Here is a 10,000-nt window from a genome sequence, read left to right as displayed (position 1 = left end):
ATGTCGTCCCGATGGAAGTTCCTAAAGCAGCTTCCTAAGGGATATTTGTTACTACAGGGATATTCCCAGAGAATTCAACCTTCAGGTCCCAGAATTCTAACTCTTGGAGCGAATATCCTTAAATTTTCTCTCAAGGATATCGCATAATATCAGAGGACGTATTCTTGACATGCCACATAACAATCTGCACCCCTAGTAGCATTTACGCTTCGAGGGGGACGTGGCAGAATAGAAGGGGGGCCGTATCAAGTTTACCCCTGTTCCCGTACTACTAATGACCCCCACCACAGCGCCATTCCCAAGATGGCGGACATTCCTTGTAGCATTGAGCGTGGTGCTACAGATACAATGCCTCCGGGAGGAATACTGTGAAGATCTTTTCTTTTTTAGAAAAGAACGGTGGGTCCATCAGGACGACATGGCGGTCTCACCCAAAAAAAGATTTTTTGCTTTGCTCAAAATCTGTTCTTTAGGCTCAAGCCATGTCGTCCTGATGGAAGCATACCAGAGCATTAGTGTATCTGTGGATTTTCATCAGTGGCTTAACCTAAGGACAACATTTCTATGATCATTTGGACCAATCGAGACAAATGACTAATCATACACAATAACACTGCTTCATGCCCCCTACAGGGAAGAGTAATTCTAGGCAGTAGAAAAGGGGTCTCAAGGTTAGCATATATTGTAGGAACAAACATAAGTATACACTGGATGTACAAACCGTCTCGTAGTTTGTGAATATTACCGAATACTTATCAGTGTTTTTTATATCCATTGTTTGTGAACATACAAATATATCAAGAGTACATACTCTGGACTTTTAATTATGCAATTGTCGGGCGAATTAGGACGCAATTACCTTCTAATAGACACCTATTTTCAATAAATGACTAAGTGAATTAGCAAGTGAAGCGAATGTAGCCTAATAACGGAATTATACATGTAACATATACAGAGATTATCTTTCTTTCTTGGGAAGAAAGAAATGATGAGTGCCACTCTCAGATTGAGGAAAATTTATAATAAAATTTCTCTTCATAATTCCTGTACCGGTTACTCCTATCGACACTGTGTACTACGTACACACGGCACTACTGCTATCTGTATAATTCCACACATGAGATTTTTTAACGGAGTTAGTGTCACCATGGTTACACTTATTCAAAGGAGGTCACACTAAGAGGGATGACCCCTTCTCCCTTTAATTGACAGTCCTAGTCAATTAGGTGTTCATCGTAAAATTAGACGGCAGGTTAAATACTCTACCCGACATCATCACATACTGGTTCAGTTCATGGACCTGCTTAGCATAGTGTTTGTAAAACACTCTGGATGATTCTCATCCAGTATATGAGCAAGGACTTTTGAAGTCCCAAGCAATTAACTGTTTATGATAGTAATTAGGGGGCAGGTTTTAATACATTACCTGCCGCCACTACATAGTGCTTCAGTTCATGGACCTGTTTCGCATAGTGTTTGTAAAACACTCTGGATGATTTCCATCCGGTGTATGAACGAAGACGCTCAAAGTCCATATGCTGAAAGAAGTTCAGTGATGAAACAATCTCTCTCGGATCATGAGCTGCGGGAGTACTGTCAGTATCCGCTCTACGAATAAAGTAGGTGAGCTTTGTCCTCAGTTGTTTTAGGGATAAGTTTGATCCAGAGGTTTCTCCTTTAACCCTGGAAAGGTATGATGGGTCGTATGCGACCCCTACAGCATTTTCAAAACCTGTTTTTTTCCCATAAATCATCAGCTGTCTCGAATATGGAAGTGATCGACCTGCAAGGGGTGACTAGTCGACATGCCATTGTCTGCTTTAGGACTGATTTTCGTCTAACTTCCCTCCTTCCCCGTTTTTTTACCCCCCCCCCCAGGGGTCGACCTCGACCCTGACATACCTTTATAGGGGTAAGTGATCAAACAGCAAAGTTATTACATAATTATAAATTGTCGAACAGTGTTGATACTTGTTTGGTTCTTTATAGTTGGAAAGTGTGGATTTCTGAATTTTTTTTATTTGTTGCAAATTTGTTTTTTTTCTATTTATTTTGAATTTATCTTCAATAATGGCCAGCAGGCAGTATTCCCTCGGCATGGAAATCATCAACACACTTCTAATGGAGTTAAATAGAGATGTTGATGATAATATGGAGTTTGCAACCCCATTCTTCATTTCTAGTGGTAGATCGGGCTGTAAGAGTTGTTGCGGTCTGCGGCCATTTTGTTGACATACCCGAAAGGTAAGTTGGCATATCTCTATATATTCTTGTTCTGTATAGAATTTGTGATATTTTGGTATATTTCAATGCATAAATATCATATTTAATAGGAGATACAATGATTTTCATAAGAAATTTACATTGTGAAACTAGGCCGTCAAAAAATGACCTTTAGATTTCGCCCCTGATATAACAGTAAATTACATCTTAGTGCACATTTTATTATGTATTTCTGTTCTAGGATAATATGGGTTTATTCTATAAAAAAATTAGCCTCTTCCTATTTCATTTGGGTACCCCAAAAAATTCATGAAATTTGGACAAATTTTTTTGGCCAAAAAAAGTTACCCTTTTTTCTCATTTCAGATCTTGACTTCTATGGGTCCAACTCATTTCCAGCAATTACACGCAGTTGCTTTGCCATCTAAGAAGGTGTCCCTAAAGGGATTTATGTGTATATGTATATTTCTATTTTTTGTGAATATTTACGTCAAGTCTTTTTTTGTATACTTAAATTTTTAATATATATTACAATAAATAGTTATTTTGTAGATGGGTATCATTTATATTTTCAGTAGTGTTTAGCATTCTTTGAATTATTTTCAGCAAGTCAAACAATACAGATTGATGCATAACTCAATTTTTCCTGAATTTTTTTCGGAGTCGGGGTCGCGCGCGACCGAGTATACCCTTAAAGGGGTGTCCGAGGAGCGTACCTATCCAGGGTTAAAGTGCTGTCCTCCCCTGAAGTCTGAAGTTCTATGAAGATAGACCTTTAGACACACAACCGGACATAGAGAGACATCTTCCTTCAGAGGGCAGATTCTCCAGGCACCCCACCTTTTAGTGGGTAGCTCATTCTTAGCGAGAAAGGTCGGATCAGGGAAGAGATTCAGTTCTCCTGTTTCTGGGAACCGAATGTAGCCCTCCTCTCTAGATAGGGCCAATATTTCACTAACTCTAGCCCCTGAGGCTATGGCGAACAGAAAAGTAACCTTTTGGTTTAGATCCTTAAGCCAACAATCTTCATTGTTCATGGATGAGGCATAATGTAGGACCTTGTCCAAAGACAAAGAGATGGACTTTGGTGGTGCTGCCGGCCTAAGCCTTGCACATGCCTTCGGGATCTTATTAAAGATCTCATTTGCCAAGTACACTTGAAAAGCATATAGAAAAGGTCTAGTCAAGGCTGACTTGCACGTATTTATTGTGTTGGCCGCCAAACCTTGGTTATGAAGATGGATAAAGAAGGACATACAGAAGTTCATTGAAATCTCTTTTGGTCCTTTTGCTTTTACAAAAGCAACCCACTTTTTTCATGATGACTCATAATGTCTTCTAGTTGACTTAGACTTGTATTCTTCTAAGAATTCTATATTGCCTTTTGAGATCCCAAACCTTTTCCTAACCGCTAGGGCAAAAAAATCATTCAATGAAGGGTTCAGGTTCTCTGTGATAAATCGAAGGCAATTAATCTCTGAACCTTCTGAAGTAGTCCTGGGTTCAGAACTAGGGACAGCCTCAGCCTCCGTTTCTTCCTCAAAGAGGATAGATTGTTCTTGGGCTACCTGGGAGCCAACAGAGCTACTCCTCCCTGGAAGGATCTCTGCATGTTGAGGACTCTCAGCAGGTGATTGGATGGGATGAACTGGAAATCCTAAGTCTATCCCATCCATTTCAGAGACATGATGTCTGTCATTTTTATTAGAGGATCCTCGTATGGGCCTACATATCGAGGTATTTCCTTGACGACACTCGTAATGAAGAGGTAGGACTGCAGTTCGGGGACTTGTTCCCATCTGGGAGAGAATACGTCTGCGTCTGTGGACCATTCTAACTCTATCGGCATAAGCCCGAGTAGAGCATCCACTGTCACATTGTGGATCGGTTGTATATGAACTGTAGACAGGTGCCATCTTTTTAGGTAAGGGATGGTTAACTACACCTAGACTGTATGAGATGTTCTCTAGCATCGTCGATTGCAGCGTCTCGTTATCGCTTCAGAGTCCCAGATCAGCCGTAGACAATCTGATCTGCGTGGAGAGAGTTTCCCCGCTCATGGCAGGACCAACATGGTCTTGGGCCTTTCAGGCTTTGACCTTTGTTAGGGAAGCGATTAAGGATGAACCGATATCGGTCTTTTCAGATCTCTTCGAGCGTTTGATGCTTGTTTTCTGCAGACTCTCAACGCATCTTGCAGCAGTGCTCTTAGCACTAGGTCTGTCTCTATTGTGAACTGGAGAGAGATCAGAGCTCCTCCCTGTTCGCGTTTTGGGAATCAGACTGATTACCAGAGTCTCTTGACCGACCTTGCTATCTCCTTTTACATTCCCAAAGGAAAGGAGAGTTGGTGTGACCAAAGGCTTCAATGGCTTTTTCGCCATTGAAACCCCTGAGCTGTAGAGAATTGACACTTCTTTAAGCTTATATTGCATCCGGGGACCAGGTCATTTCCTTGGATGTTCATAGACTAGCCACCTTGGGTGCTGCCCACCCGAGCCTCTCGTCTAGGAACATTGTTGCCTAAACCTTTCCTAGGCTTAATTATTGTGTGAGTGTGTCTGCCAATTTTATGAAGATATCTAGGACTGTGTCTAGTCTGACAAGTATCTTTCCTAGGAAATACGTTACTTTGTGTAACTTGAATCCTAGATAGGAGGGGAGAGGTGATTGACTGGAAGTTGCCAATAGATGACTTTTAGGTCTAGTAAGACTACGAGCACCCTTTTTTGCAACAGGGTCCTTATGTTCAGAGGGATAAACATTCGGAACTCGTTGTTTTATTTGGACTTGTTGAGTGGCGACAAGTCCAGAATGACTCTGAATATTCTTGAGTCCTTCTCGTAGACACACAACGGCCTTCCCTGGAATTCGGTGGACTATAGTTTCCTTACCACCTGTATGCTCTAGAGCTCTCAGGTAAACTCCTCCAGGAGGGTTTTTGATTATAGGAGGAGTTGAGGAAATGGTGGAAGAGACATCTTCACCTCCCATCTTAGTCCCCTCTTGATTAGGCCATGGACCCAAGGATCGAAGGTCCAGCGATCCTAAAGGAACCTCCCTCCTACCAGAAGCATTTCTATGCTTCGACTGATCAGTAGGATTATATTTTCGACCACCTGCCTGTGGCAGCGTGGTCACTACAACTGTGGTATGTTGTAGAACAGCTCGAAATGAATTTCCAGACCTTTCCGTCTTACTCTTAGGTTGGGGACCCACAAACGTGGAAGACTCTCTTTTTGAAAGGATGCCCCACTTTTGGAGTAGTCTTACTGTTTCCGTGTTGGTGTTCTTAATCACTTTCCTGACTACCTCGTCTGGAAAGAGGTCTTTAACCCAGATATTGGAAGACATTAGCTTCCTTGTTTCAAGTTTCGCTGTCGCGGTAGCGAACACAAACTCCCTACATGTTCTTCTAGCCTTCAAAAAGGCATAAAGGTCTTTTACCAAGGTAGCCATATGTATTTTAGCTAAGACCTTGAGCATGTCTGGGGTATCTTGATGAGCTGAAGAGAACTCCATGTAGTTTTGTAGAGATAGAGAGGCTGCAAGTCTCTCCTTTGTCTCTTGTTCATCATATAAGAGAAACTCAGATAATTTAGGGAGATTTTCCTTAAATTGTCGACTGGCGACATCCGCCTCAAGTCTTCCTACTGAAAAGGTTAAATGGGCTTCTTTCTAGTTCTTCTCCTGTCTGGGAAAGGCTAGTGACAGAGGCTCGCACTCCTTGAGTGTAGGACACGGTTTACCTGCCTCCACTCCCTCGGTGATATATTTAAATGTTTTTTTTCCGTAAAGAGGAATGAAATTGAAGCAGGAGCAAGAAAGGAAGAGTGCCTGTTACCTGGTGTGATTACCGAGTAACCCGCCTTTTCTATGCTACTTGATAGGATAGCCTGTGCTTTATCATGGTCGAGAATCATAACCTCCTTTGATTCCATTCCTTTTTTTGACCTTGGTTCATCCTTCAGTCTAACGAAACAGTTAGGGAAAGCATCAAAGCTTGGCCAAAACTGGATTTTGTCCAAAGGAACAGCACCCATCCTCTCCGAGATATAGAGTTTGCCGTTCAAAATCGACATCAGCTCCGCAAACCTCCAGGGATTGGTTTTGGAGCATGTCGGAATGCCTTGATCTATGGGTCGTTTGTATGACCCCTGAGGAGCGACAAGTGGAGCTTTACAAGGCTCTATATTGCATTTCGCTTCCTGCTTTTCACCCTGTTTGCTCAAGTTTTCTATTAGATTCCTCACTTAGGCCCATAACTGGTCCATTCCATCTAATAGAGGGATAGAAGGTGGAGATATCGATGTCACTGGCTCCACAGCCGGTATAGACGGAAACAATTCCAACCTGACATTCTCCCCTTCTTCCCGTGGGCGCTTTCTGTCCTCCTTCACTAAGGTTATCTAGCCGTTGGGAGATGTACCTCGTGTCTGGGGTACCACTATTTCCTTACTTGCTGTTGGAAATAGTATCCTACGCATCCTGTCAATAGGCAGGTAAGGTCCGGGAGAGATTTTCTGAGAGCCTGTCATCCAGTTGCGTAGCTTGAAACGAGCTGCATCCCTAGTCTCTATCGACTTGGGATTCTTGAAACACTCGGACAATAAGGTCCTACATACTTTGCAAGGCTGCGGGTTCCAATAATGCAGGGGTTCGGAAATAATATTGCAGGGGGCATGAAACCTGCATGCATTATGTCTGTAAAAACACTTACTCTTAGTTTTGCAGAAGACTGCAACACATGACATCTGGTGTTCCTCCTGTAAAGAAAGGAAAACAGAATGAGTATATGATTGATTATCTCACTGATAACCAATATATCAAAAGTCGTATCTTAACAGAATAGCTTAGGATAGCAAGCTATAAAGGGATAGCAGGAGACACATACTTAAGTATCCTCCGCAAACAAATGCTGTTGCCTCCCCTCAGTATTAATTGTCAGGAAATTCCCTTATCAAAGGAACTCCAATTAAAAAGGGGGGTTCTCACCCCTATGGGTAGAGAAGTGTATAATTCACTGTCCCTTTTATTCTAATCACTGTGGGGTAAGGATGACTGATTTCTCCATCAGCTTAATGAAGAACCACTATTCCTTCAATATAAGAGCGACACCAGCATAAGCTCGCACAAGGGTACCGAAGAAATGTTAGAAATAACTACTGTATAATCGTACTGTAGTTTTCTATTTGCAGCATGCACTATATTGCAAATTACTGGCTACTGTATAATTATATATAGTGTGATACAGCCAATAGGCTGCCTTTATGGCAAGCATATGACTGCACGGTCCAGCTGCCCTGATGCCAACTGGACTGGGGAAAATTAAAGACATATATTTGTGTATCCCTCCCAACCTATTTGCTGTGACCTCCCGTACAATATTATTTCATAGAGTTTCCTGATCATGGAGACTCAAGAATAAGGGCTCTGCCCTCTAAGGGTTAGGAGTGTTATCTCCAGTCCTTAAAAATATTATTATTTCAGGTTAATCTGAAGACTGATTTCTAATCAGAATATTGAAGAAATTAAATTCTTTCAAAATGAGATTGGGTTCCACAAATACTTGGGTAGGATACTCAAAATATATTGGAAAACCCTACTAGTATAATATATACAGTAGCTTTCTATTTGCAGTATATCCTATACTACAAATATACTAACTACCTGTATAAACATATACTGTAGTTCAGCCAGCATGTAGTCGGCATAGTTAGCTTTTGCCGGCACATCCAGCCTGCTAGCTAAAAGAGAGAGAGATAGCATGGAGAAAAGGCTACCTAATACTGTATATATATACAGTAAATATGGATGTAAAAATCTAATTTTAATACCTTTCTCCGGAAAGAAGGTTCAAATGGAAGGGGAGAATGTAACATTCAAGCTTCCATCCAGCTACAATACTGTCGCCAGCAAGGTCCTGTCTATACCCTGCCTGCCGGCACTACCGGCCTGCAGTATCAGTACAGTCGGCGTGCTGCCGGTTGAGTCAGCACCAATCTGTGCCGACGTGGTAGGCAGCACCAATCTGTGCCGGAGTGGTAGGTAGCACCCAGCCAACAGACGCTGTTGCTAGCAGTCCAAGGGAGAACTGAAGAACCTTCGGTAACAGAAGGGACTTCCCACTCACAGCCAACATGGCCACCAGCTGCCAGCCGGCAGCTGCCCTGGCTGCCTGCTAGCAGCCATCATGACTGCCGGCCGGCAGTTGCCATGACTGCCGGCGGGCAGCTGTCATGGCTGCCAGCATGTAGTTGTCATTACTGCCGGCCAGCTGTTGTCATGAATGCCGGCCAGCAGTTGTCATGGCTGCCTGCCAATGAAATAGCTACTGGCAGTCGGACAACGGCTGAAGAGAGGGAGTCTGGTCAATCCCGGCAACCCACCGGCAACTGTAAAGTTGCAGGGAGTCGCCAACATAAAGGGATAGAAGAGAAGGGAAATGAGGGTCCTGTAAAAGGTGCAGCAGCAGCCGGTTGTATAGCCTGTCCTACCTCATCAAACGGAACTCCGTTCCTGTATTAGAACTATCCCATGTGGCTAAAGAATTCTATTCCCTAGCCTAGGGTTAGATTAATACAATAAAGAGGTTGGTAGCACCCCCGCCACCACCTCTAAACAGTAAGGAAACAGGGTTCTCATGCCAATGTCCCCTAAGCAGTAGAAGAATTCTATTCTTCAGCTTAGGGTCAACCAACACAGGACTAGTCTGCTAGGCCACAGGGAGAAGGTATCATCTCGTACAGACCCTTCATGAGTGGCCCAGGGAGGTCTAGCCTCCTATGTCGGCAGCCTAACCTAGAAAAAAAAATTCTATTCATCTTGCTAGTCAGCTACCGACCACAGACTAAATACTCTGAGATTCTGGCCCAAACCCAAAAACCTGCATCTGCGGTTACAGGGGAAGGGCAGAAAAAAACCGTAGGATAGTCATGCCTGAATGGAAAATTTGAGGCCGACCCACTAAGGTTGTAGTCTAAGCCTACACTCAGAGGGAAAGATGGATTACCTTTAAATCCCCTTTTGGAGACGTGTAATGTTTCATCTAATTCTAAGAGATAACTATCTCTGCATGAATTGAAATCCCAATACACGAGGGTAACCAGGGAAATTTCACTCACCGAAACTCTAACTATACGATCGACATAGAAAGGAAAATTATGCACATTATAAATATCTTGACAAGTATAATTTGCCTAAATAGCTTACATAATTAATTAATTAATTAATGCTATTTAAAAACTGGTAAGTCGTTCTACTAATGAAATAACACATGCCTAATGAACAACTGCACCCATGGCGCCTTCGGTATGAGGCTTAGCTTCTAAACACAATAAATTACTTTAATTTCACCGTGAACCAGGAGCTAAAAATTACTCATTGTAAAGACCCAATACTCAACTTTCCGAAGGCGAAAGAAGTTGGAGAATGCATAATAAAAATCCTTGCAAATCGATCGAAAAGTTAGATCAACAGGGAATACCACTGAGCGAAATCGCTACAAAATTAGGAATGTCCGCCGTCTGGGGAATGGCGCTGTGGTGGTGGTTAATAGTAGTACGGGAACGGGAGTAACCTTGATACGGCCACCCTTCTATTCTGCCACGTCCCCCTCGAAGCGTAAACCCTATTACGGGTGCAGATTCTTATGTGGCGTGTCAAGAATACGTCCTCTGATATTATGCGATATACTTGAGAGAAAATTTAAGGATATTCGCTCCAGGAGTTAGAATTCTGGGGCCTGAAGATTGAATTCTCTGGGAATATCACTGTA

The 10,000-nt window shown here is 42.6% G+C and overlaps 1 protein-coding gene across 1 annotated transcript in view; it reads left to right on the top strand.

Annotated features, from left to right (window-relative positions):
• LOC137651955 (low-density lipoprotein receptor class A domain-containing protein 3-like) overlaps positions 1–10,000 on the top strand; it is a 76,398-nt gene that overhangs the window by 21,161 nt on the left and 45,237 nt on the right. The gene's annotated exons all lie outside the window — the stretch shown is intronic.

The sequence above is a fragment of the Palaemon carinicauda genome, chromosome 13 (assembly GCF_036898095.1).
Source record: "Palaemon carinicauda isolate YSFRI2023 chromosome 13, ASM3689809v2, whole genome shotgun sequence".
Taxonomy (NCBI): domain Eukaryota; kingdom Metazoa; phylum Arthropoda; class Malacostraca; order Decapoda; family Palaemonidae; genus Palaemon; species Palaemon carinicauda.
Note: the sequence above shows the minus strand (reverse complement) of the source record. Positions and strands in the feature narration are given on the sequence as shown.